Source organism: Heterocephalus glaber, unplaced genomic scaffold (genome assembly GCF_053883595.1).
Source record: "Heterocephalus glaber isolate CG9 unplaced genomic scaffold, H.glaber_assembly_v1.0 deba00000281, whole genome shotgun sequence".
Taxonomy (NCBI): Eukaryota; Metazoa; Chordata; class Mammalia; order Rodentia; family Bathyergidae; genus Heterocephalus; species Heterocephalus glaber.
The window spans coordinates 27043314-27070659 of record NW_028258139.1 but is presented as its reverse complement, the minus strand read 5'-3'; the positions used below and the strand labels follow the sequence as shown (position 1 = coordinate 27070659).

At 55.7% G+C, this 27346-nt stretch overlaps 1 protein-coding gene across 46 annotated transcripts in view; it reads left to right on the top strand.

The window, feature by feature from the left end:
- The window catches only part of LOC101704262 (uncharacterized), a 223358-nt gene that overhangs the window by 41050 nt on the left and 154962 nt on the right, over nt 1-27346 (top strand). For 41 of the 46 annotated variants that reach the window (XR_015441461.1, XR_015441455.1, XR_015441464.1 and 38 more), the window contains exon 2: nt 21072-21415. The exons of 4 other annotated variants lie outside the window; for them this stretch is intronic. The gene's annotated coding sequence lies outside the window, so the exon portion shown is untranslated. Of the gene's footprint in view, nt 1-126; nt 1224-21071; nt 21416-27346 lie in introns of those variants that run through there. One more of the 46 variants, XR_015441441.1, reaches the window with a different exon arrangement.

Genomic DNA, 27346 nt, shown 5'->3' with positions numbered 1-27346 from the left:
CTGTTGATGTGGATTGAGCCTGTGCTGAGCCCCAGGCTTCTCTGGCCTGAGTCTCTTCCACAGGGTGGAGTGAGCTGGGGGCGGGGCTGAGGGTCTGTGTGGGGTGCGAGGGGTGGGCAGGCTCAGGTGACGGAGATATGGCTGCTGTTGTGCTGCATCTCTAAAGTCTGGGAGAAGCCGGGTAGGCTCGGGGTTCAGGTGGACCCCTCATTCAAGTCGCTCTCGGGAGTCATTTCCGCCGGCATTGGTTGTCTCTTATTTAAGGAAAGGACGGTGGGCGAAAAGCAGCGGCTCCACAGTGCCTGGCTGGGCCTGAGAGGTCCCTGCCCGGGGAATCGCCTTCCACAGGGCCGCCCGAGAAGCAGCAGGCCTTCCAGCCTTTCCCACCCTCCAGGCCCTGAGCCTGTGCTAGCCAGCTTGCTCTGGGTGAGGCTGGCTGGAGGACGGGATTTATTGGGCCTGTGTTTGCAAATAATTGTTTTTTTGTTTTGGTACCAGGGATCAAACTCGGGACCTTGCGCTTGCGAGGCAGGCGCCGGAACCAGTGAGCTAAATCCCTGGCCCAAATAATTGTTCTTTTAACTCCCCTCTAGCCTCAAGCTTGTCACTGCGGAAGTGACTGTGAAGTGTCTTTGGCCTTCTGTGTAGTGTGTTCCAGGGAGGTAGAAAGAGGCTGGAATAGGGCCCTCTGAAGGCAGGGTTGGGATATTGTCAGAAAGGCAGATGTTGAGTGGAGTTTCTGTTTCTCATGGGAGCTTTCAAGTTGTCTTCTGTGAAGGAAAGGCTCACTGTCACTCGAGGTCCTGGAGCTGGCTTGCCCTCAGAAGTGGCTCCAATAGTGATTTTGAATGAGATCCATGTGGAGATCCTGTGGCTGTGAGCTTGCACCCCCCCGGGCTCCTTTCTGTCTTTCTCTTGTAGTTCTACCCAAGGATTCGTGTTTTAAAGCCATTTGAAATGAGAGGAGCACTGGCATTTCCCCCCAGCCGTGTTACAGTTTCGAGTTGGCTGCTTCGTTCTGGAGATTTAAGATGATGTCTTGGCTGCTGCCTCCCGCCGGCTCCTTGGGTCCTCAGAACACCCAGGCTAACTGAAGACCGGCCCTTGCCTTGTTAGGCAGAAGAAAGAAGGGGGCTTGCGCTGTCCGGGGGCTCTCAGCACACTGTGGCCCTAACAGATGGAGGAACGGGACTTAAGAGCAGCAGTTTCTCGTGGTCACACTGGTAAGGGCGAGTGTGAACTCTGCCATCTTCCTACTCCTTGGACTTTTCAAAAATAAAGTGGCAAATAGGCAGTAAGTGCTGCACAGGAAGTGGGGAGGTTTAGGTGGAAACGTCTCAGCTGGCCTGCAAGTCTTCACACGGCCCTGGTCCCCACCACCCCGCTGGTCCTGGTTCTCTTCGAGGCCCAGGCCTTCCCTCTCTGGACCAGGCAAGACTAAGGGGAGCACTGCATTGGAGGAATCAGGGCAAGAGTCAGGTCTGGCTGTAGAATCACCCGGGGCTGAATCTCGGGCCTGCCTTTCGACTGTACTGGCCTCAGTTTCCTCCTCTGTAAAGAGAGGGTGGATACCACCTAGGTCAGAGGTAGTAGGATGAGGTGTCCTGCACTCCTTTGTCCCGACAAGCAGAGGCTGAGTCACAGGGCCCGAGGGAGAGGGCTTTCTCCTGTGCGAGTGTCCTCGAATCCTCCTGGAGCTCCTCTTACCTGGGTGTGGTGACCCCGGGAATCCAGCCGCCCACAAGGTGCTGGGTAACAAGCCACATGCCTAGCTCTGTTCTCACCGGGCCTGTGACTGGCTGGAAGCTCCGGCAGTGATGAGGGAGCAGGGGTGCTTGCTGGGTGGCGCGGAGACCTGCACACTTCCAGGCAGGGCCACTTCCAGGAACACCGGGCTGCTCCGGAAAGGGCCCTGGGAGGAGAACAGGTTAGGTAGCTGCCGTGGGCGCAGGACCAGGGCGGCTCCCTGCTCCCGGCAGAGTGGCTTCCCGGCTGTGGGCTGGGGTGCACTGTGGGGCCAGCCACCACCAGAACAGAGGTCTCCGGAAGGACCCCTCTGAAGAAGGGAGAGGGCTGAGAATGCCATGTGGCACCCTGAGGCTGGGAGCCCCCCTTGCTCAGGTGTGAGGACAGCGGTGGGCAGCCTGTTTTCATGGCAAAGTCTCTCATCTCAAAATAATCTAGACCTTTATAGTCTTGTTTCAGAGTTTGTTCAAGAATATTTTTCGCTGGCAGCCACTCCACTGAGTGCTGAGAAGTGCTCAGGTACCTCCACTGGATTTAAATGTTCTCATTACTGAAGACTGGTGCACGCCTATAATCTCAACACTTTGGGAGGCTGAGGCAGGAGGACCACAAATTGAGGCCAGCTCGAACAACTTATCAAGACTCGGTCTCAAAATAACAAATTTTTTAAAAGAGCTGGAGATTTTAGCTCAGTGCAAAGGCCTTGAGTTCAGTCTTCAGTAACACACATGCACTCAAGCGCATGCACTCAAGCGCATGCACGCACGCGCGTGCACACACGAAAGAAACTCTTAAAGCAGGAAGGGATCAACAGACAGGCAGATACACCACACAGAAACAAACTATCACATAAACAAAAATCTAACTGTCTTGTCATAAAGTTGTTTTTCTTTGAGTACTGGCTTGGTGACCAGCTTTTCCTGTTTACCACCTATTTGTGTTTTGTAAACTAGTCATTTCCTTTGGAGGTGTCGGCAGCATTTTTCTCATTGATCTGTTAAGTTCCCTCTTGATTAACTCTTGAATTTTGCAGACGGTAGGGCCGGGGAGCCCCCTGGTCCTCTTTGTTAAGCATGCCACTCCAGGAACTGATGCCTCTTTCTATGGGGACATTTTTTTTTTTGCAATTCTGCATGTGATTGTGGCTGGGAAACCCGTGCTTTGCAAGTGAATGCACGGACCTGCCCCACTCATCTTGGTAGCTGTCAGTTTTAAGTATCACCTGAGTCTTGAGGAGGCTCCCTCTCAGACCCCTAAATTGGCTCTTGGGGCTTGAGGCCCTCTTCACAGCACTTCCCCTCTTAGGTGGCTGTTCGGATCTTGGTGTGATGGCTGCTTCTCTCCCAGCCCCTTTGAGGACAGGGCTCCCTTCTCTTTGGTAGCGTGGTGTGTGAAACCCCTGCCTCCGTGCAGTGCCTGTGTGAAAGCTGACACCCAGAGTGGTGAAGCAAGGTGCCCCAGCCCACCTAGCTTGCATCTGGCCTATCCCAGCTTGGCCAGGTGTCTGGGCTCACCGCTGACCACCTTCTCCCAGGGCCTTTTGCTCTGGTGATCAGGCTTTGCTTTGGTGGGCGGGTGAGTGGAGTAAAGGTTGCTGGGGCTGCAGGGCTTTGTTGCTGGCCCCTAGTATTGATGATTCCAGGTTAATGAGGATGGAGAGGGATTTAGGGAAAAGGTTGGGACTGGCCTCCAGGTGGGTGGTGACAGGGACTATACTCCTTGCTTGGGCATACCCATTCTGAAACTGGCGTGGCTTCCCTGGGCATGTCACCAAAGGGGGAAGAGGTTTAAAACTGACCAACAACTCCCGTTCTGCTGCTCCTGGCCCAGACCTGCTGGTAGGAGAAGCCATGGGTGGAGACGAAGCGGATAGGAGAGGCAGGTAACTTCAGTGTGGTTGGGGATGCTTGGTGCCAGAGTGGACAGGGCCGGAGGAGGCCTCCTGGTGGAGGGCGTGTACCTGCTAGCTGGAATCCGGGTTTCCCAGTCCGCGGTGGCCTGAGTTTGGCCGTGGCACCCATGTCTTGGAGCTTCAATCTCCTGTCAGGTGGAGCCTACGAGGAGGTTCCAAAGGTGGAATGCCTCCTCGAGGCCCCTGCGGGTATTCAATGGATGTTGGTTCTTTTCTCTGCCTCTTCACAGTTGCCTCCTGCTGAATGCCGAAGAATAGTCTTTTTTTTGGTACTGGGGATCGAACTCGAGTCCTTGCGCTTGTGCAGCAGGCGACAAAACCTTTGAGCTAAATCCCTGGGCCCCGAAGAATATTCTAACACTGGCAAGGTGGTGCAGTGGTGAGAACAAAAGATGCAGGCCCCCTGCCCGCTAGAGCACTGGAGGGGTGTGGCAGGACACCCTGTGCTGAAAGGGACTTTGTAGGAAGTCTCAGCCCTCGGCGCAGAACCAGGCCAAGTCCTAGGGTCCACGTGGGCCAGTGGCACCTGCTCACCTGGAGGCTGGGTTCTAACCTATGTCTGCACGGTGGAGTGGTCATGCGTCTCATCCTAGAGAAGGCACTGGGCCCCTGAACCTAGTCTGTCTGATGATCCCTAGGGTGGGGAGGTGGGTAGAACCATCCAGGGGTCCCCAGGGCCAGGCTGGCCTGGTTTCCCATGGGGGTGGGGTGGTGAACGCCAGTCTGGAAGCTTGGCAGACACCGAGCAGCAGTCAGAGGTTCATGGATGAAATGAGCGTGGTTGGCAGGAGAGTGGCCCAGAGGCGTCGTGTCCTGATCCTTGGCAGCTGTGGGTATCGTGGTACCTGGCGACAGGGAAGGGACTGGGGCTGGCAGGATTCAGGCTGGCCGGGGAGTTCAGAGGCATGGCTGGGATTGCCCGTAGGCCCAGCACAAGCACAGGGGCCCTTGAAGATGGACAGCGGGGAAAGGGGGTGAGAGCGACGCGCTGTGACTGGTGCCTCCGCTGGCTTGGACAGAGGAGGGAGAGGGTGTCTTCCAGGAGCGCAGTGGCGGGACGCAGGAAGTCGTCGGGCAGGAGTGCAGCTCTGGGACCCTCGGTGGGGTGTTTTGCATTCCTTGCCCCACTGCTGTGTGATGATAGGTCTGCGTGGGTTTAACCCATTCCACTGTGGCCGTTTGTCCCAGCGACCACAGGGACAGATGTGATAATAAACTGCCAGGTGGCCACACCGGTGTCTTGCCCAGAGGGAGCGAGCTGAGGGCCCCGGACAGAAATGACCTTGGGTGTGGCAGTGGCCGGTGCCCCCTTATTTCTGAGCGTGACGGGGCATCGAACCCTGCCCGGTGGCCTGTGGGTAACCAGGTGTTCCAGGTGGGTGAGACCCCAGGCTCTGCTCCCACGGCTGCCTGTGTCTGGGCACCTGGCCAGGGTGAGGTCAGATGATGAGGCCTGGCCGAAGGCTCTCCCCTCCCACCTGCTGCTGTGTTCATTGTCGGCCTGTCCAGTTTGGACCTCTTTATTTGTCTTGGGCACACTGGGAAGTACCCATTAACCTGATGCTGAGCTGGTCTGGCTGAGGCCCAGCGCCTCCTTCACCTTCCGAGGACACACCAGCTGTGCTGTGAGGCCCGGGGGCTGCCTGATGCACCGGCCTACCTTCCTGCCCCCTCCCCAGTGCTGTCAGCAGTCAGGGCAGCGGGGGCAGCGGGGGCAGTGGGAGGCGGGCAGAGGGCCCGGGCGCCTGCCATTCTCCTGTGCTCTCCTTGCTGTCCTCGTCCCATTCAGCACTTTGGGGCCCTGCGAGCCCAGAGAACTGCAGGGTAGGAGGCCGGTGAGCCCCAGTGGCTGTGGGGTGCAGAGAGAGGAGCCTTCTATTCGGTGGGCGCTGGGATGGGTGGAGGGCGGTCAGAGCTGCAGGCCTCTGCTTGTGTTAGGCACCCAGGGGACTGCTGGTGAGGGCAGCATTTTCCTGGAGGCAGCAGCCTGTCTTTGAGCCGCGCAGCCTGCGAGGTGCCCTGCGCCCTGCTGGCCATAGAGGTCACGTTGGGGCCCGGACTATTGGGAGAAGGCAAATTGTGCCTGTGGCGTCAGCACTGGTGCTGTAGGCGTGTGAAGCCTGCAGTGTACTTTAAACCCACGCCAGATTGCTAACCTAGATGGGTAATCGGCAGCAGGCCTGTCTGATACGGACTGGGCCACATGTGCATTGGCTGCTGACCCATGGTGAGGCGCAGCAGCCCCAGATGCCTTCCCAGGCGCCAGGACAGCTTCGGGGCTGTGTGCCTCATCAGGGAGGATGAAGGGAGGGGCTCTGGCCTGGAGGCGGGAAGGCAAGGGGCTTAGCCCCAGGCTTTTTTTGTGCAAAGGGAACCCTCAGCTCCTGCGCCCTGGACTTCCTCCCATTCCCTCCTCCTCAGGAAGAGGGGTGGGATGCTAGGAACTTTGTGGGGGCATCTGAGGCAGGCACATTCCTCCACAGTACCCTGGGGATGGCCACCTTGCAGACACCTGGCCTGAATAACAATGAGGGGGATGCTGAGGCCTGCCAGCCTCCCTTCCTGGAGGATGCTGGCTCCTGGGGAGCGGCTGGCTGAACCAGCGCTTCCTCCCGGTCTCGGTCTCGGTCCTTGCGGCCGGGGCTGTGAGGAAGACTGTGCTGCTCGGATGGTAGTGCCCTCCGGGTTGGCCTTGGCTTCTGGTGAAAACTGAACTCTGGGGACAGTCCCTGAGGCTGCATGCTCTTGTTTTTATGCAGACATGTCGGGGATGGGGGTGCGGGGACTCCGAAGGCCTGGGGAAAGGGACTGCAGAGCCCTGAGTCCCAGGCTGAGATCCTCTGAGGTGTCACCCTTTATCTATCAGGGCAGCTCTTCTGATGTGAATGTCCCAGCAGCCCGTCCACCGTCACCCTAATACACTACTGTGCTGCTTCCACAGTGCGCGGTGGGAGTCTGCCTCAGGCCCTTCCGAGAGGAACATGTACGCCGAGGGCAGCTTCCACCCAGTGGCCCTGTGCCCGTGCCTCTCTGATCCTCTCTGTCCTCGACCCCTGGTACTTTCTTCCCTGACTTTCAAAATAGTGTTGTTCTTATCATAAAGTAAATATTTAGTGTAACAAAAATTGTATAGCACTTCAGTAAACTAGGCAGTTATTCTAAACCCTTTGCAAATATCAACTCCTTTAATTTAAATCCAACCAGCCTTGTGCACTGGGACAAACGGAGAGGTTAGGACATGGTCCCCAGGTCACACAGCAGGTCTGTTAAAGCCCTACCAGAACAGTCTCTGGTTGTGCTGCTCTCTGCTCCCTGGAAAGAAAACTAAAACAGCTGCTTCCATCACCCTGAAGAAATGCCCCAAGTCTTTCCAGAATCCGGCAGTGACGTAGCTAGATCGACTGTCCCATGGTAACTGGGTCACATTTTATCATTTTCTATCATTTGAGTGAGAGACACATTTGTAATGGTCCTGCCTATCTAATTTGCATCCTGTGCCTCTTTCCTCTGAAGATATTTATCATCTCATTGTCATCCCTTTGCTTTTGAGAACTTTGAGTTAATTACAGCTCACCACAGCAGACTCTGGACACTGTGGAGACCCAGTGCACCCTGGGTACTCGGGAGTGGCTGCCTCAGACTTCGGACCGCATGTGCAGCTGGGCGCCTGGCCCAGGGTCCCACCCGTGAGGGGTCCCCAGGCTTGCAGTGGCATGTGGCATGTTACGATGCATCACTGAAGTAGTCATTAGTAAGTCATGAAGCCAGCATTCTTAGTCCTTATTATTAAATAACAGAATGGAGTTCCTGCTGTCAGGTTAATTATTGGAGTCTCATTACTCATAATTATTGAAGTTGGGGTCATACTGGGTGAGGGTGGGCCCTAAATCCAATGAATGGTATCGGAGGGAAGAGCAGTCTGTAGGAACACAAGGAAAAGGTCTAGTGACCGGAAAAGGCTGGGGACAGCTGAAGAGGAGAATGGAGCAATGCTCTGTAAGCCCAGGGATGCCAGGTCTGTAGCACTGGCTGGGAGCTGGGAAGATGCAGAAGGAGTCTTCCTCAGAGAGGGCACGGCCGCTGGCATGGGGTGTTGGGCATCTGGCCTCCAGAGCCGGGAGGCAATAACAGCCATGATCATAAGGACCAATTTGAAGCAGTTTGTCACAGCGGCCCAGGAAAGTAAGCCAGAGGCCAAAGCAGGCCCAGATTCCCTTTGCAGGGGAGCAGGAAGTGGGGGAGCAGGAAGTGAGGGAGCGGGCAGCTTGGTCTCTGCTGAGTGAAAGGGGTGCGGTGAGCTGTGGGAGTGGTCATTCCATTCCAGGGCCCTGGGAGGCAGCTCCTCCCTGGCCATGGCGGGGGTCCTGGGCAGATGTTCCACAGGGGCTGTGGGCTGCAGGCAGGCTCGCCTGGGATGCGGTGATGACTAGGTGTGAGGATGCGCATGCGGGCCCAGCACTCGCCCGAGAACGTCAGCCCTCTGCTGCCAGAGAGAGGGGCAGTGCTGCGGATGGCCCCCGCTTCCTGTTAGCTCGGGTGCTGCCTCGGGCACAGCTCCCTTCTGTCCTTCTGTGTCCAGCGGCTGCGAAGGTGAGGAAGCCCACAGGGTGAGGTGGGGCAGCAGTTCCCGTCCTCCTGGCCTGTCTTCCATGCCACATGTAAGAGGGTGCATGGGCTGCACCCTCTCCACTTTGTCTGCAAAGAAAAGGAAGGCGGGAGGGCGAGCAGGACGTGAGCTGTAGAGGGGTGGGATCTGCCAGGCCGGGCACCTCTGGGGTGCACAGGAGGGCGGGCTGGTAGCACCCCAGTGCATGCTTTGCCTCAGCCCCCGCTGTGGCCCTTCTGCTGATTGGATGCCCGGAGCCTTCTCACAGGTGGCAGAGGGCAGTTCCTGAAGGCCTTAGTCTACTATTTCCTGTTCTATGACCAAGTACCCGAGGTGGGTGACTTGTAAAGAACAGAGGCTCACAGGAGGCTGGGGAGCCCAGGAGCCAGGGCACCAGGCTCTGCCTTGAGTTTGTCCAGGGCCCCTTCCTGCACTGAGGCGTCATGGAGGGCGTCACCCCAGAGGACAGAAGCAGCTGCAGTCAGGTCTCCCTCTCCTTATAGAGCCACTGTGGCCCCTTGGGGCAGCACCCCGACCTCATCTAATTCGAATTATTCTCCAAAGGCTCCACCTCTAAACGCCGCTCACACATGTGTCTGGGAGTTAAGCTCCCACACAGGAGCTTCTGGGGAAGGTTTCAAGTCACAGCAACATGAAAACATAGTCAGATGGACAGTAGGGGAAGAGGGACCTTCCGCTTCCTCTACCACAGTTTCAGGTTTCCTCTGCCAGTGTGGATCCTTGCAGTGGAAGAGTGGTGGGGAGTATTCGGCTCCCTCCAGCCGAACAAAATCCTGCTCTCCAGATTAGGGACTCTGGTCTAAGAGATAGTTTTGGCTCCGTGGCCATTCCCCAAAGCAGGGAGGAACTACATCCTCCGGTCCTTAAGTTCTGGCTCCCACCCAGCCTGGTTCAGAGGAGGAAGCCAGGCAGACTCAGCTGAGGCACTGCTGGCCAGGCGCCGGGGGACGGCCAACCAGGGCTGTGTTTGCAAGCCTTGCTGCTAGTGGCCGGACTGCTGGAGTCACTTGTCCTTAGACAGAGCCTGGCAGGATCAGGTAAAGTGAGTGACTGCCCCTCAGAGTGGGCAGGACGTCTGTCAAGCAGGGAAATGACTGGGGTGCAGCTCTGGGTGTGTTTGGCCTGCAGCGAGGAACTGATCTTACCCAGAGAAGAGTATCGGCAAGTTCTAGCACCAGATGCTGATGGAAAAATGAACTCAGCCATCTCTAGTTTCTCTTCTGATTATATTAAAATATACACTCATTAAAAACGTCAAACCCACAGAAATGTAGCAATTAGAAGTGACTTTCCCACGTGCCATCCCCATCCATTGGCACAGAATCCCCACACCCTTGTTTTTTGTTGGCAGAGAATTTTCAAGGAGAATTGGAGAAGAACTGGAGAAGTCTTTCTGGGAATCCTAGCATGACCATTTCAGTTTCTTCAAGTCCTTTGGGGAGGAAAGTTCTGCCACCGTGGAGGACAGCATGGAGCTAGGAGGTTACAGAGATGTTTGTTGAAGTTATGTCCCTTGTGAGCTCAGTGCGTGTTCTTTTCCCCTCTGCTGTGCCCGGATTCAGATCTTCTGGGAACCCAGATGCAGGAGAGAGGCCGGGCTAGAAAAGCCCTGCTGTCCCCGACTGCTGCCGGCTACCCACTGCAGAAACCGCAGGCTCCTCCAGCCCAGGTCCTCCCCCTCCCTGCCCTCCCTTGCTAGTGTTGGCCTGCTGGTGTCCTGCCCAGGTTAGGTGAGGACAGGCAGCAGCTGGCAGGCATCCAGCCGGGAGCCCCAGTGCTGTCCATCCCAGGGCCTGGCCCTGCCTCTGGCCCCAGGGCAGGTCCTCCTGAGACCTTCAGAGAAAGTGTGGGCAGGCTCAGGCCACATGCCAGCTGTCTTTGCAGACATAGCAAGTGGTTCCCATGACACACACACCTGATTTTCTGCAGCTTGTTTACCTGCTAGGCACCCAGTGAGTGGGCATCTGAGTTACCCGAAGGGCGATACCTTGTTTCTGGTGCTGGGGATTAAAGTGAGGGAGTGCCGAGCGATATTCCCATGCCTTTTTGTCTTTTTTTTTTATAAGGGTCTCCTTCAATTGCTCAGGCTGGCCTTGAACTTGTGATCCTCCGGCCTCAGTCTCTGGAGTACAGATTACAGACGTGTGCTGCCACAGCTGGCAGACAACACTTTCTTATCCTTCATCGAATTGGAAAGGGAGGGGAAGAGCTGTGAAGCCCAGGGAACACGCTTCTCCTCCAGTGCACCCCTGGGTGCTGAGAAGGCAGGAGGGTAGCACGCACTTTCGTGTGAGCTGCTTGCCGGGCAGTGGTAACAAGAGCTAATATGTACTGAACATGTTCTCTGTGGGGGGACCTGCTGCGCACTTCGCACGGCTTTATCTGTGTCCTCCCGGCAGCCCCGTGAAGCGCAGTCGTCTCCCCCTTATCTACAGGCGATGCCTTCCAAACCCCTCAGTGTGTACTGGAAACTGCCACCAGGGCTGAACCCAGTGGTCACCACACTTGCCCTGTGCGCCCACTGCACTTTTGATAAAATTTACTAAACACTTTAACTACGGTAAGAGACTGACAACAGCAGCTCCTAACAGGACAGAACTGTTAGAACATTATGCTGTAATAAACATTTTTGAAAACTTCCAAGTTCTTTATTTTTGGCATTGCCCATTCAGTGTTTTCACACCGTCGTGGACCACGGGAGCTGAACCATGGAAGGTGAGGAGGTCAAGCAGAGGACCAGGGTTGGGTGACTGTTGATTTATGAGGAAGAAGGCAGAGCTGTGAAGCGTCAAGCAGCCTTCCTGGTGCACACAGTGAGCCGCGGAGCAGGGGCACAAGCATGCTCCTGAGATGCAGACGCGGGCCCTGGGCTCTCTGCTGCACACTCCTCTCTGCCGTCTCCATGCTGGCGGTGTTCTCTGAAGGCTTTATGGCCAAGCACATAAAGTTGACCGAGTGGGTGCAAAGGCCCAGTGTGAACACAAACTGAGCCTGGCAGGCCGAGCAGCCGGGCACCTGGGCATGTGGCACCTGCAGCCGTGTGCCTCCTGTCTTCAGGCAGCTCCCGGCTGCCTGATGGAGAGGCTCGGGCATGCACACAGCTCAGCACACTTCACAGCTGGGAGGTGGAGAAAAGAAGACCTGTGTGCTGTGGAGCACCCAGTGCTGCACATTTCAGGGCGGTTCTGGCAGAGGGAGGAGACGATGACAGGCTTGGGATTTAAAGTGGATGATGTCCTCATGCTGTGGGGCACTGGGAAGGGACAGCAGGGGACTTGGCTGTGAGCCCATCACAAAGGGATGGTGACAAGATTGGAGGAGGCTCCAGGGCTTTGTGGGATGAGTAGAAGTTCACTGAGGTGGTGAGCAGACCCAGAAGAGGGTCAGTGACACATGCAGTGTGGCCAGAGTGCAGGTGGCCGTAACTGAAGTGGGGAAAGCTGAGGGGTCTAGGCTGGACAGTCAGTTTGCTTTCATCCCAGGCCCCCTCGTCAGCTGTGGGGCCAGTGTTACGGCTTGTCCCTGGGGTGGGCTGTGCTGAGGGGCCTGGCTCGGAGGCCTCAGTCCTCTCGGGCCTCCGTGAGTGACAGCCCAGGGCGTCACCGTGGCTGACTGACGGGGCTGGAGACAGGCCGTGCAGTTGGATGGGTGGGAACACCCTGTCTTCCCAGGAGTCGGGCTCCGCCCTCCAGCCCGGCCCGCCGGCCCTCACCTCCCTGGGCCTGGGGTGGTCCCCACGCCCTGCCTTCCTGGCACAGAGCCCAGCCACAGGCCGGCCCCAACCCGGATGTGTGCTGGGTTGCCCTGCCAGAGGAGGGCGCTGCCAGCCCTTGCGGTCTCTGTGGGTGCCTGAGTTTCTAGAGGAGGGTAGTGAAGAGAACTTTCTTCTTAGTCACATTGTTTGCTGTCCTGAGTGCTGAGAACTCAGTGCTAGCTCTGGCCTTGGCTCTGTCACCAGCTTCCTGCTGACAGCAGTAGTCACAGGTTGCCATCCGCCCTCCGCCTCTCCTACCCCAGCTCCATCTGTCCTCACCCCAGGCCTGAGATTCAAGAGTGTGGAGGGCCACAGAGGCAGCCACAGGGGGGCTTCTGGCTCCTGTCTCCCACCCCCTGCCCCTGCATCTCACACCAGAAACCTTTCCAAGTACAGTGGACCCCCGAAATTCACGGGGCCACGTCTCCAGAGCACCCGAGAATTGTGAAAAACTGCGAATTTCAGATATAATCAGAAAAATGGCTGTAAATGGCTATTCCTACAGTTCAACCCTCCCCCACAGTTATCTCATTTAAGTTAACAAAATACCGCATTAATAAACCTTAGAAGGTGAGGGCATTTTGCTGGCCTCTTCAGGATCTTAGTGCTCTAAGAAGAACAAAACTGAGAGCACTGGAGACAGCTAGGCGAGGTGCAGCAGACTGTTATGAGCGGGAATCTCACGCATCTTCGGAGATGGGTCACAGGGCAGCAGCCAATCAGCAGCGTGGAGAGCTGAACAATGCTCTCGATTGGCTACATGGAGGCGCCGAAAACCAACTACAGAAGAGATGTGAGGTTTCCACGAAGTTTCAGGGGTTTCCTTGAACAATTATTAGTTAGGTTCTAAGGAAAAATCCGTGAATCACTGAGGCCACAAACTGAACCGTGACTCTGGGGGCAGGTGTCTTCCTTTCCTCATCTGTAAAGCATGCATAGTCAAGGACTGCAGACTCAGAGACCTGCCTGCACCTGGCAGGTGATATATGCAGTGCTCAAAAAATACAGTGAATATTTAAATTTTTAAAATTACAGTAAAAGACACATTGCTGTTAATCCCCTTCAAAATCCTCTCCCTCACTTGGAACATACTTCTCCCATCATTCTTGGCACTTTCTGAAGCAGCTCTGGAGTCCTCTTTTGCAGGTGCCTTTAGTTGTGCTGTTGTGGATGCCTTGATGTCCTGAATGGATTCAGATCTTTACCCTTCATGGTCATTTTGACTCTGGGGCAAGCCAGAAGGGGCACAGTGCCAGATCCAGTGGATAAGCTGGATGAGGACCACTGTAATGTTTTATGAGCCTCCTTTTCCTTTGGATGGTACTTGGCAGCAGTATTCACTGTAGTTTTGATTACACCTCGTAAGGACACTCATGAAAGAGGACTTCCAGAACTGCTTCAGAAAGTGGCAAGAATGATGAGGTAAGTGTGTTAAAGCAAGGAGGAGTATTTTGAGGGCGATTAATGGCACTGTGTCCTTTACTGCAATATATTCTAAAATTTTAAACACAGCGTATTTTCTGATCAGCTCCTGCATGCTTTGTCATTCACTTGTCTTTTCTTTTCCTCTTTTCCATTTCCTTCCTCTTCTGGAAACCACTTCTCATTTCCACAACTTACAGTGCCTTCCTTTCCTTGGAGACAAAGGGATGCCTTAGCTTCTGCTGCCTCTGAGTTGGTGACACGGGGCGCCTGGTGAGCCTCAGCTATTCCCTGCCTGAGGCTTCCAGCCCCTGGTGCCCAGAGCAGCTCAGTGTCAGGAGCCGGCCAGCGTCCGGCATGCAGTGTGTGTGGGCCACTGTGGGCCTGCTGGTTCCTCTCTGGACACCACTGCCACCCACGGCATCTTGGTGCGTCTTCCAGGCTGGAGAGAGAGCTCTGCTCCCTGAGCAGCTACCCTCAGACTCCAGGTGTGTCCCGTGAGTTCTGCGATCCCTTGAGTTGTGAGGTGGGAGGTCCGTTGCGTGGACCCACCCAGGTCCACTGCTGTGGGTGGCCTTGGAGTCTGCCTGTCGGGGAGTCCTGGGCGAGTCTTGAGTCTTGAGACCCACACGGCACAAGTGCTGGGCCAGTGCAGGGTGCCCTCTTCCCTGCGTGCTGTCATTCAACTGCCATGCTTGCTACAGGGCCACGCAGGTCCCACGGAGCTCCGGGGCTCAAGCTCCCCAAGGCTGGGCTTTGTTTCCAGGGCAGATCTCAGCAGCTCTTGCAGTCTGAATCCTGCCGCCTGTTCCAGCTTGCTTTCCCCTTTTCTCCCTTCCTCGGGCAGTGTCAGGAGTGCGGCTTGCTCTCTCTCTCTCTTTCTCTCTCTCTCTCTCTCTCTCTCTCTCTCTCTCTCTCTCTCTCTCTCTCTCTCTCTCTCTCTCTCTCTCTCTCTTTCTGTCTCCCCCACCCCTGTGGGCTGGCTGCAGCATGGGGCAGGGGAGAGAGAACAGAGTGGGAGCCACTGGGCTCAGCGCACATCTGGCCGGCAGCTTTGAACAGCCCTGGACCTTAGAGTGGTGCTCACTTCCACCGCGCTCCCTGCCATGTGGAGATTTGTGCCCCTCCCGCTGTGTCTGGAGCCCGTGGACCAGGTAGACCCTGCCAAGGTTTGCTTAGCGACACGCACATCTGTGACTTGAAGGAGAGGCTGTTTCCGGGATAGTCAGGTGTGCTTTCTGAAGTCGGCAGTGTGACTGCTCTGGAAGCCGCTAATCCAGGCTCTAAAGAGGAGTGGGAACAAAGGTGGTGATTATGAGATGTAGGGAGCACAAGTTCTGCAGGGTTCACAGTGGGAAGCGCGGAATGAGCCCCACATCCTGAGGTGAGCCAGGGCTGGTGTGATGATGCACTGTGAGGGGACTCGGGAGTCCTCGGTCCTGGGTTCTAGAGGCTGCATGAATGGGGCCAGGTGCCCACCTCCCCTCGCTGCCGTCTCTAATTCTGGGATATGCGACCTGATTGTAAAGGATGAGATGGGGCTCTGGTTCAGAAGTGCTGCTCTCCCCTGTCTGTCTTGTTTCCAGCATCAGCACCTTCGCCTGTCCTCACCCCTCCCTGAGAGTCCCTCTCCCTCTCCGTCTTCCCCGCCTCTCCAATCCCATGGTCCTCCTAGGGGAACGGCTTCAAGCTTTGCAGGGCTTCCCTGGAGTCCACAGACCACGTCCCTTGCTGTGTGGGACAGTGGTGGGGTTTAATCTCACATGGGCTGTGTGCCATAGGTCCGTTTATTAAAGGGATTTACATTCTTTGCAGGCAGAGACCAGTGAGGAGACTTGAGTCTCCACCCAGGTCACTTTCTGGGGTGACCAGAGTTATCAAGGGTAGATCCTGCAGAAAGTAGCTGTCTCCCTGAGCCACTGTCTGGTGCCTCGCTGCCTTGGCCCTTGGCCGCTTTGTGCGTGGGGATCTAGTTGACATTTGGGCCTTTGGTGACCATTCACCAGAGGACTTGTGGGCAAAAGCAAACAGAACTTGGAAAAACTGGAAGATTTTTCATTTGTAAAAAGAAAAAATGCTCCCAACTTTTCTCAGCAATTTTAGTCTCTCAGCCACCTTCACATTTAGAGAAGAAGGAAAGTACACCGACTCGGTGAAAGCTTTTCCTTTACTGAGGACCTGCTATGTGTAAAGGCTTTGCTTAACTTTTCTCCAGTCTTCCCCCTGACCCTGCAAAGCAGACCCATTTTAAAGATGTGGCTGTAAAGACAAACAACAGAAGGCTGGGAGCCTTGAGCACTGAGCGGACACTCTCACCCTGGCCTGCTCCTCCCACAGCCTGACTCTTCCATCTTCCACTCACTGGCTTCCTGTCTGCTAGCCTGCCTGCCTGCCTTTTTCTCCTAGAATTCCTCCCGCTGCTCCTCCATGCTCTGGTCTGGTGCATTAGAAAGCAGGCTCTTCTGAAGCCACCCAGAGATCCCTTTTTAGGACAGTCCCATCCTGGTGACTCCCAGGGCCTCAGTCCTGCTGGATGTGGAGGACAGTTTGTGATGAGGTTTTCCGGGAACGTTTGCCTTCTCACTGGCAGTGAGGCCAGTTGTTTGGGGGAGACCCCTCTCCCCACTCCTGAGCCTGGCAGGAATGACTTGTGGTCCTGGCTGTGGCCGGATTCGCTGTCCACTCTGATGGAGAACCAGGCTGGGTGATGGGAGGGAAGGGCTGTGGGACAAAGGCAGGACTTGGGCCTACTGGTCCCACAGAGGGCTCGGACCACTCTGCCAGTGGATGTTGTTGATTCCCTGGAGTCTTCATCCAGCCTTTTCCAGCAGCTGAACTCCTGCTCCCTCAACTTTTCTTCTAGAAGCTTTGGCTGGCCCTCAACTTGCCCAACACAAAGTCCTTCCAAGGCAGCATAGATGAGTGGCTAAGCAAAGAGGCCCTGCAGGCTGAGTGCCAGGCTCAGGTGCCCACTCTGTCCTCACTTCCTGGATAGCCTGAGCACACCTATCTCTGAGCGCCTGCATTCCCATCTGCGCCTGTGTGCAGCTCCCATCTCACAGTGCTGCTGGAGGTTGCAGGGCTTAATCCAGCCGGTGCTGCTGTGATGAGCAGGTGGGAGGTGTGGCTGTCTTCTCTCTGCTGAGCTTCCACTTGTGCCACCCTCAGCTGATGATGCCCCAGCGCCGGCCAGGCTAGGAGCAGCTCCTCCCGTCCTCATCATGTGCCAGGCATCTCTCTCACTGCTTCTTCCACCACACTGCAGGCCTCGGCTGGGTGATCTTTGCCAAGTCTTGGCGCCTCTCTGGCCGGCCCTTTCTCCTCAGCTGTTCAGTGGGAAAACTGATCCTGAGCTTCCAGTTTTCCTGTGTGCTCCTCTGCTGAGGCCTCTCGTGTCCAGTGTGGTCTGGGCGCTCCTTCTCCTCCTGAGCTCCCGCTAGCCTGCCAGGCCATCTGGGTGTCACCAAGTGCTCTTGTTCATGGACACCCACTGTCTGCACGTTTGCTTCTCTGGATTTCTTCACACACCTAAAAACCCCTGAAGGCTGGGGTATGTCTTGCTTATTTACCATGGTTTCCGGGCATGAGCACTCGGTATGTGGCTGTGATTTATCAAGCACCCTTCTGGCCACCCCTGGCTGAGCCTGTGTGGAGTCCAAGATTGTGCAGACTGAATGCCAGGGTTTGTGCCTGGTGGCTCTGAGCTGAGGGCTTGCGGAACTGATAGCAGGTCCTGTGCCCAGCACAGAGGTGGCTGGGTCTGTGATGGTGCCTCCTGTTCCTCTGTCACAGGGGTGAACTGGACTGACTCGGGTTCCCATTTATTAAGCTTAATGCACAGGGGCAAAACCTGTGCAAGGGGACAGTGACTCTGCAGTGCCACCAAGCACTTACCTGTTTCATTTTCCCACGAGCAGATGATTCCCAGAGGATGTGTAGTTTGCTTGGTGTTTTATTAAGTATGAGGAATCACATTGTTCAGTGAGCCTGAGGTCATGGACCATGACCCAGCTTGGGGCTCACACTCTGGGTTATTGGCTCCTGGGCCCCACCCCACCCCTGCCCCTCACTGTGTCACCTAGCACATGAGGGAGGGAGGGAGGAAGCTGCAGAGGAGCCTCTGGGCACCAGTGATTGGATGTGCAGTATCTTCCCAGGGCAGCAGGTGCCGCTTGTGGGAGGAGAAGTGACGTGGATACGGGGCGGGGGGGGCGGGGCAGGGCTTGTTGCCGTGTGCCTCCTTAGGAGGAGGCAAAGGGACACCCGCTTTGTGACGTCAGGTGGGAAAAATCTCACCTCACCAGTCTGATGCAGAGCCGTGACTGGCTAGGACAGTGAGGGCTCCAAGGACTGCATTCTGACCTCCAGTTCTCCCCCTTCCAACCCACTACTCCTCTCCTCTCCTCTGCAGTCTGCTGTGAAAGAGACCCAGTGAACTGTTTAAGCATTCCATTCTGGAATGTTGATTTGGCCTTTTGAGTTTTTCCTTCCTTGCTGAGATTTCCTGTTTTCTCATGCACTAAGGATATACTTTCCTTTAAGTTGTTCGGCATGGTTACAGTTGATGCTTTAAACCCTTGTCTGCTAATTCCAGCAGCTTGGCCATCTTGGGACAATGGGAACAGTCTCTATCATGGCCTGCTTGTCTTGAGAATGGATCTTCCTTCCTTCCCCCTCCTTTCTGGTTGTTATCCTGAGTTAATTTTAATTGTGTCCTGAACATTGCAAATGACACATTGTAGGGACTCTGACTTCTGTTTTGTTCCTCTGGAGAGTATTGCTTTCCTGTCTCTGTGAACTCTTAACTGAGTAAATGTTTGAACTGGATAACTTAGTAAACATCACTCGGTAAGCCTCAGACTGACTGGCACTGGGCAGCAGTGCATTCTCTGTTTTGCTCTGGCTTTAGCCAGGCTGTGTGTGAGCTGGGCTCTGGGCTTGCTGCATGCTGCAGGTCGCTGTGTGTATGCACAACTCAAGGGTTTCCTTTCGGGGTCTCCCTACATCAGGATTTTCCTTCTCACTTTCTGCTGTTTTGTTATCTTGATTTCTGTCCTGATTTTTCAATCCAGCAAAACCATTAAGTTTGAGCGACCTGCCTGCATGGACCTGGGCCTGCCCTTAGGCTGAAAGTGACCAAAAGGAGGCCATCCAAGGAATGCTGAGCCCTTCCAGGATGTCCTGCATTTAGGGTCTCTCTCTCTCTCTCTCTCTCTCTCTCTCTCTCTCTCTCTCTCTCCCTCTCTCTCCCTCTCTCTCCCTCTCTCTCTCCCTCCTTCATCTTCTTTTTGAAATACTTTGTACAGCCAAGTATGGTGGCACATGCCTGTAATCCCAGCACTCTGGGAGATTAAGGCAGGAGGATCCCAAATTGAAGCCCAGCCTGGTCAACATAGCAACTTAGCGAGAACTTGTCTCAAAATAAAAACAGGGCTGGGGATGTAGCTTAGTGCGAAGGCCCTGGGTTCAATCCTCAGTGCTGCAGTGTTTATAATTACCCACAGGAGAGATGATCCAACAGGTGCTACTTGACAGCAGCAGCAGAAGTTCCTGGAAACCCTCACTTCGGCACTAAAACCAACCTGGGTGCAGAGGCTGACTGTCTCTCAGCGCCTGAGGCTCAAGAGCCTGGTCTACGCGGTGGGAAATCTCAACCACCTCCCACAAGTCACGGCAGGTCGGGTAGGAGACTGTGTCTCAAGCGCCTGCCACTGACCTCCTGAATGTCCTTGGCGGTTGGTGCGCCTGCTGACCCGAGAACAGCTGCCATCGTGCCCTGTGCGCAGGCGTCCATTCCGGTTCTCAAGTGAGGGCGTGGATAGGCTTTTCAGAAGAGCCCAGCTCCCTGTTTTCTTTGTGCTTTCCCCATTGGCTACCGGAACTTGTGCGTGCGTGCGTTGGGCCGGGTTGCAGGCGATCCTGATTCCCTGATTCGGGCATGGTGGCTGCTCCTCGCCACGGTTGCCAAGGCAGCGGGAACGAACGCTCTCCCGCAGAGTTGCCGGTGGGCGCAGCCCTGGACCCAAAGACCGCGCTGTGCGAGCCCTGGGCCTGTGCATCCTGAAACCCTCGGGGTGAGAGGGGCCGCCCATGTGCTCGAGGCTGCTCCTCACGTGGGGAGACGCTCCTGATCCGCGGGGAGCCCAGTGCCCCCGCGAGACCCCAGCGTGGAAGTGGACGGAGAGACAGCCCCGCCAGAGCAGTGTGGGGCCGGCTTTGCCGAGGGAGGAGTGGAGCCGAGGACCCAGGCCGGAGGGTGACCTTTAGAAACCCGAGAGGATCGGGAGTGGGACCCTCGGAGCCCGGAAAGGAGCGCAGCCCGGCCTCTCCGTGCTTCAGCCCAGCGAGCCCGCGTCTGACCGCTGACCTACCTCGTGCCCGACCTGTGACGTTTTCGACCTTTTGGTTTGTGAAAATTTGTTTTGGTGGCAGTACTTGTTATTGATGGAGGTTGTGATCATGGCTGAACTCATGGACTTCGGGCTCACACTGCTGGTGACTCTGTGCTTTGCTTTTCTTTCTTTTTATTTATTTATTTTTTTGGTACCGGGGATCGAACTCAGGACCTTGTGCTTGCGAGGCAGGCACCGGAGCCACTGAGCCAAATCCCTGGCCCCCGTGTACTTTTCTTTTAGAAAGACCACTGATCTTTGGGAAGTTGCTTAGCCTCTCTGGGCCTCACGTTTCTCATCTTTAAACTTGGGAATAGCTTATAAGCTTTTTCATCTTTAATTTTTTTTGGTGAGGATGAGAAATGCCTGTGAAATGCCAGGACGTAAGTTTAAGTTGTAGCCATTCTGGGTAGGCAACTCAGAGTGGTGGATCAAGGCTCTATGGATAACCCAGGTTTGGGTTCAGGCTCCTTTCTTACTAGTGTGAAGCAAAGTCATTGTGCCCCCAGATCTTCATCTGGGAACTAGGACAAGAAGCCCCTGGGTTCTGGGGGCTGGCACTGGGTGGGATGCAGCGATTTCAGTGGGGGAGCAGTTAGATGCACCACGGAGGGCAGTTCTTGCTGTCAGTGGGTGGCTGGGAATGCAGGGCCTCTTGCCCTGGCCACCTCGGATGGATTTGTCCCGTTACCCTTGGGTAATTTGAGTGGACTGGTGGAGGACACAAAGGCCTCAGCTGTAGCTGGAGTGGCCCTTGTACCTTGCAGGGGCTCCGGAAGTGCTGAATGGATGTGTAAGAAGCTCTCTTCAGAAGGCAATGCCTGGAGCCACGCCAGGGTTTTGTGGTTGCCTTTAAAAAGAAACAAAGCCAAGCACAACTTCCGACCAGCTGACCCTCAACCTCTTAGCTCCCTGCTGGGACCTCACCGCCCAGCCTTCACTGGCCTCACTGCCATCCCTCCCTGTTTTCTGCATCCTGGCAGCTTAGTCCAGCCATCCTCCCGGACCTGTCCGAGTGCTGGGTAGGAGAGGCCCTTGGTTTGGGCGGGAAGCTCGCTCCCAAAGGTTCCCCTGGCCTCCTGCCCCACCTGTATTTGGGTGTCAGAGCTGTGGGGAGTCAATTTCATATCTAGGGTCAAATACAAGGAGGGAGGATGCCTGGCTCCTTGGGGGGTCAGTGATTGTGACAAGACCATTCTTCCTTCCTCCCTGTTGCAGGCCCAATCTTCTGACCCAAGGGAGATGAAAAGGATGCCCACCCTCAGGACTGCAGAGCCTGCAGGTGCACAGACTCGCTCAAAGGTTTCTGAACCCAGTGGATGTACAGTGCAATTCAGCCACCTGGGGATGACGCTGGTGACATGTGTCCTGGAATTACACGCTTAGTGCTGTGCAGGATGCTGGGGATTCTCAGGAAGGCCTTGGCCTTGGCAGGGTACTACGGAGTCTCACAGCCTGGATGCCACAGGGGACCTGGCCATGCCTCCCCAGGAGGGCAGAGCTCGCCAGCCTCGTGGGAAGTTTTGTGAGATCTCCGCCAGCTCCTGGGGTCCCTCAGAAATGTAAGTCTCACCTCCTCCCTGTGCAGCATCTCGTGTGTGCTGTCCTTAGCTCTCCAGGCCTCTGCGGTAACTGTCCTGACTGCCAGTGTCTGGGATGTGGCTGGTGTTCAGAGCAGCCGGGCTTTCGAGAGCTCAGTGGTGTGTGTTTCTCAGGAGCCGGGGGGAGACAGGTGGAAATGGCAAGGTCCTTCCTGGGAGCCCCCCCCCCCCATTGCCTGCCCTGATGTGTGTGCCCTTCCTGGCACCCTTCCTGGCTCTTCTGGACTGTGAGCTGCCTTCCTCTTGCAGACTGAGCCCATGCCATGAAGGCCAGTGCCACTGGAGCACGTCTGTGTCTGAGACATCACTGTGCCTGACTTGTGGTCGCTCCCGAGTGCTGCACAGAAGGGCAAAGGGCTAAGGAGTTAAGACTTTGGAAGTTCAATGGGACGGAGTTTCTTGGCTCCATGCTTAGAGCCGGGAACGTGAGACCACATGGCCCGTGCTGAGAGACTTGGGCAGCAGCTGCCTGTGCTGGATTTGCATCTTTAACACATGCTCCTGGGTGGCCTGGGGCAGTGACCCTGGATTCTTTTCCTTTCTCTCTTTGGTAGAGGTGAAGTCAGTGTCGCCTGCTTCACAGCAGCAGTTGAGGATCATGAAATGGACAGTGATGTGGGAACATGTGGCTGGGCAGTGCTGGCTGAGGAGCCCTGGGCAGGGGCCTTGCCTGGCCCTTAGAAGTCTTTCTGAGCAGAGGCAGGAGCAGGCAGGCAGCACTGGGCTTGGCACTGGAACTTCGGCTTGGCGGAGGCATCTGGTTAAGGGGCACTTGGGGAAGGTGAGTGTCACCTGAGCAGTACACGAGAAAAGGCCGTCCTGCCACCCGCGGGGAGCGAGCGGCTGGCTTTGCCACCAGGAGCCCACTGCTTGTCAGGGGCCTACGAGCAGAAGGACCAGCCTCTGAGGTTGGGACTGGGGGCTTGGAAGGTACGTGGCCTGAGACAGGTTTGTGTTGTCACTGGACCACCCAGAGGTGAGTGGCAGCCCCACCAGTGCGTGGCACAAGGGCTCAGGTGACTGGGGCTGCCCAGCACTTGACTTCGAGGCAGCCCTGGGTGCAGGTCTTTGGCTGCTGTGGTTGGGTGCCTCTGCCGCCTCGGGCACTTCCCAGGTCGGCTTTCCCAGCCTCCCAGAGTTGGGGAAGTCCTAGGTGTGGGCACTTCCAGGCATGCTGCAGTCTCACAGTCTCCTGTGCAAGTGATGGGATTTGAGGCCGGAGGCCCCTAGAGTGCGGCCTGCCCGCAGGCTCGGCACGTTTGCTGCGGCACAGTTGCCCTGGTGAGACGCTGATTCTTCATGATTTCCTCTCCGTGTCCCTGGAAAGGACAGACGGAAGGGAGCTCTGTACAGCCAGGTGGCAGTGGGGTGCCCACTTTACAGTTGAGAAACTTGAAGCTTTGGGGGGCACGTAACTTGCCTCAAAGGGCTGTTTAGACAGGAGAAGCAGGGCAGGAGGCCTCGACTTCTCCAGTGTTTGATGCTGAGCTACCCACTTCAGCTGAAGGACTGAGACTTTCCCATGGTGTCTTCAGGGAACTCGGGCCCTTGGAACTGGGTGACTTCTTTGTCCAGTGGGAGAAGCAGAGTTCAGGAGCCCCTCCTGGTGTGTGGAAGACACCAAGGGTCCAGGGATGGAGTGGGATGGGGTTGGGGACCAGCCTGGGCTGCTGGGTGTGCAGGAAGCCCGTGCCCTTGGGCAGTGCACTGTCCTGTGGGGAGACAGGCGCTGTGTTTCTGCACCGGGCAGGCAGGGCCAGGAGAGGAGCCCCCTAGAGAGGGGCTTCTGTTGAGGCTCTGGGGAGACTTCTGGACTGAGGATGTGGTTGAGCTCACAGTGGTGAATGAGTCTCAGGCTGGGGTTTTCACCAGGAAAATGATGGCGGGAGGGAGACCCAGTGGTCCTGGCCCTGCTTTCTGCATTCCCGGTTCCCGGCCGCCCCCACCCTCCTGAGGCTTCTCTTCCCTTATCACGGCCCGAAGCAGGGTTTTCTCTGCTTTTATCAGTAGTTCCCTGGAACAGCCCCATTGTGGTGGTCGGGTTATCTCTTGCCTCTCATGGGAGGGCAGCCACAAGTCAGGGGTTATGGGAAGAGATGAGACTCCCACCCTGCTCCCTGAGGAGCTGCACTCTGTGGATGCAGATGCAGCAACAGTCACCCTCTGTGAAGCCGTTGTTCCGGTCCCACCTCTGAGCTGACCTGTGGGAGGCGCCTTTGCCATGACTTGACTCGCTGCGCTAGTGACTGCGCATGCAGGGACGAGCAAGTGCCCCTGGGGACGTGGCAGTGCTGGAGCGTGCTTCCGAGTCCATGGTGCCAGGAGAGGTGCTGCTCCCCGTGCCGCCCCACAGCCGTGACTTGGGCAGACCGCCTCTCCTCTGTGGGCTTTCGTGCCCTCACGGCAGGGCACTTGGAAGGACCATGCTTGTGTGGCATGACAGGTGTAGGGACCAGGGTGTGGCGGGTGAACTGGCAGCACCATCCAGCCAGGCCCAGGGCCTGGGAACCCACCGGCTCAGTGGGAAGCGCTGCTGGGCTGCTGCGGCACTGGTCCCAGTGCTCCCATTGCTTCTGGGCTGCTTCTGGCTCTCCTTCCTGTCTCCGAGCAGCCTCGCTTCTGCTCACAGCCCCACGCTTGTTGCCTAATCTCGTCTCATGCCTGCTAGTGCCTGCGCACGGGGCACATTTGGTGTTGAGCCCTGTTTCCCACACACTGCCCCTGAGGGTCTCTGGTGATTTGCAGCACCTGCTGCCGCCCTGGGGCTGCCACCTCTCCTCTCCCACTCCCAGCTGCAGATGGCTTAGCACTTGGACTCGTTCCCTGCAGAGGTGCCTGGAACCCTGGGCGACTGCATGGGGTCTCCTGAGAGAAGGCTGTGACGCGCTCTTTCTCCAGCGTTCTCAGTGAACGGCTGGTGTTGCTTCAGGGCTGATGTGTAAGCCAGGTGTGCTGGCACATACCTGTAATTCCAGGACACTTTGAGGCTGAGGCAGGCAGATGGCGAGTTCGAGCTGACCTTGAAAATAAAAAATAGAAAGGGTCTGGGTCGGTCGCTCAGTGCTGAGGCCCTGGGTTCAGTCCCAGTCCCTGGCATGGGACGGGGCTGTGGTGTCTGCGAGCCTGGAATGAGCCAGTTCACTGTCCGTCCGGGAGGTTGGCATGGACCTGCCGTTCCTATTTGAGAAAGAGACTGAGGTTTTCTGTGGAGCGAGCACAGATCTGCCTGCCTCCATGGCCCTGCTTGGCCCATGAATCTCAAGGTGCTTGATGAGGTGTGGGGATGACTGGAGGTAATAGGCAGGCAAGCTTTTCTTTTTTAAAGCAGAATAATTGTTTCAGATATATGGAGGCAGATTTAGGTGAACCACAGCCAATGTAGGAGGCCTCCCGCGTGCAGGTAGTATTGCCTCGGATGCAGATGTTTATCAACAGAGATCCAGCCTCTCGAGGATCCCAGAGTCATGTGGGCTCAGCTTTCCGAAAGAGGACACATCTGGGAGCACAGGTCCTGGATGAGGTCTGTGGGGACATGGCTGGGTGGCCCGGCCACACAGAGCACCGATGGGGGTGGTTCTGAGTCCCGCCTCCCATCTGCGGACTTCAGTTCACTGTGACCCCCACAACTGGAAGGTTCATGATGAGCCGTCTGTGTGCCTTGCCCTGAGCTGCATGGAACACCGAACAATCTTGGAGTCACAGTAGCGCTTTATAGTCCTATAGCTCTGCTTGCATTGATCATAGCTCCCGGTCCTGGCCCCACCAATTCTAGTGTAGCTATTGAGCACCCAAAGTTTCCCTCATATTACTGCGTATCTGAGGTTGAATTACGACATAGTGCATATTCCCCTATGCAGGCGATAACTTCATTTACCTTTTTCCCATTCATTTCTCATCAACAAATGGAGGATAATATTACTTCCCTCAGTACTTTATTGCGAGAATTAAATTAGCACACACACTCAAGGACTTAATTCAGTTTCTGGTACATAGTATGTTCTCAGGAAATGTTAGCTGCTTTTAAGCAAAATGTGAGAGTGGAATTAGAAGATCAAAACATAGAGGTACCGAGAAATAAAAAATGGTAAAGATGAATGAGTTACAAAAACTTAACATTAAAGTTTGCCCTGAACCCTGAGCTCAGCATGCCGAGTGGGTTATATTTGTGTCTAAGTGAATGTTTGGCAAACTTTCCCTACCCAGGTCTAGGGAGTAAATATTTTCAGGGAGCCACAGAACTCTGCAGCATCCTCACTTCTACTTTTGTGTCTGGAAATTGTCCCCAGGCAATATGTAAATAAGTGGGCGTGGTTGTGTGCCAATAAAACTTTATTTGTAAGAATGTCTGTCCTTGGTCTAAATTAAGGAAGCAAATTCTGAGTCTTCAACACTGAAAAAATATTTGTTGCAGGATGTAATTTTCCTGTGAGGTTTGTTAAGCAGTGTGTGACAGTGATTTTTTTGGGATTTCACAGGAAATACAGAGGAAGGAAGGGCTTCACATGCCTAGTTTATTTTCCAGACATTTGTCGAGGGTCTGATATGTCCTAGGCTCTGATGAGCACCGGTAGTAAAACCTGAAGGCAGAGAGTGCTTCATTGCCAGGTGTGGGTCTCACTGACCTTTTAGGGGGTCAGCTTGTGTCGGGGTACAGTCTGGTCCCTGACTTACACACAGGTCTCACTGCCCATTTGATGTGGCAGGCCTGGGCTCCAGGGGCAGTGACTGAGCATCCTGCCTCATAGATGCCCATATCAAATAAGTCTTTGCCCTTTCTGACTGACAGCGACAGTTAGTAGATGAGTATGATCTGCGGAGTAAAATCAGCCAGGTTTTGCAGCTTTACTATTTCATGGCAGTGTGGCTTTGCTCCAATTCCTCCACCTCTCTGAGCGTCAATGGGTTCATCTACAAACCTAGTCCTCTGAATCTCTAGTTCTTACTCTAGGGCCAGGCAGCTAGTGTTTGCTCTCTCTTAGAGGAACAGGTAACTGCTGCTTCACCCCCCAGAGCTATCTCCTGGTGTTTCTAGCCCAGAGCCTGGACCGGCCTCCTCCTCGTGAGTATTGAGTGGAAGAAGGCCTGAGAAAATGCTGGCCTGTGGAATTCCAAAGTTAATGAAGGGCACCGACTCCAAGAGGGTCTGCATCTGGCCTCCCACCCCTTCACGTGAAGGTTCAGAGCCACTGCCTGAGACAGCACTCATTGGCCGGGGAGCAAGGTTGTGGTTTCTTCCCCACGAGCCAGGAGGACTTGAGGGGGCGCAGATGGATGGCAGGATGTCCTGGGAGAAGGGAGGTGCGTTTGCGGAAGCTGGGAAATCATTCTGAGCTGTCCACAGGAGACTGCCTGAGAACCTTGAAGGATGACCCCGTTACCCTAAAAGAAAGAAAAGAAGAAAACATTTCTCATCGTTCGGACCTAAGCCCGAGCGGTGTGTTCAGTCAGGAGCAGTGGGGAAGGGTTGCTGGGCAGGGAGGCGCCTGACTTCTCAGGCAGCAGAGCGGCACTGGGCAGGTGGGCGCTCATGGGTCACACTCCACTGACCCGTCTCAGGCCGCTGCACTGTGCAGCCCGTTCCTGCCCCTGGCTCAGTCTCTGCGTGACCTGCGAGCAGCTCAGTGGCCTTGGTCAGCCCTGGTGGCTCTCCTACCTCTCAGCTGGCCAGGAAGTGGATTCCTTCCAGTGGTAGAGGTGAGGTGGGCTGGGGTCCTCTGCTGTCCTGGTCTTGCAGGCTTGTTGGGGTGCCAGCCACCCGCTGGGGTGGGTCGTTCCCTCCCATCTGTCCTGGCTGGGGCTTGGGGGAGTCATCGCTGCCTGAGTAGCAGGAAGTACACTGCGACCTCCTCCCCAGTTGGCTTACCTGGCTCCTGGGAAGGCTCGCTGGGCTGC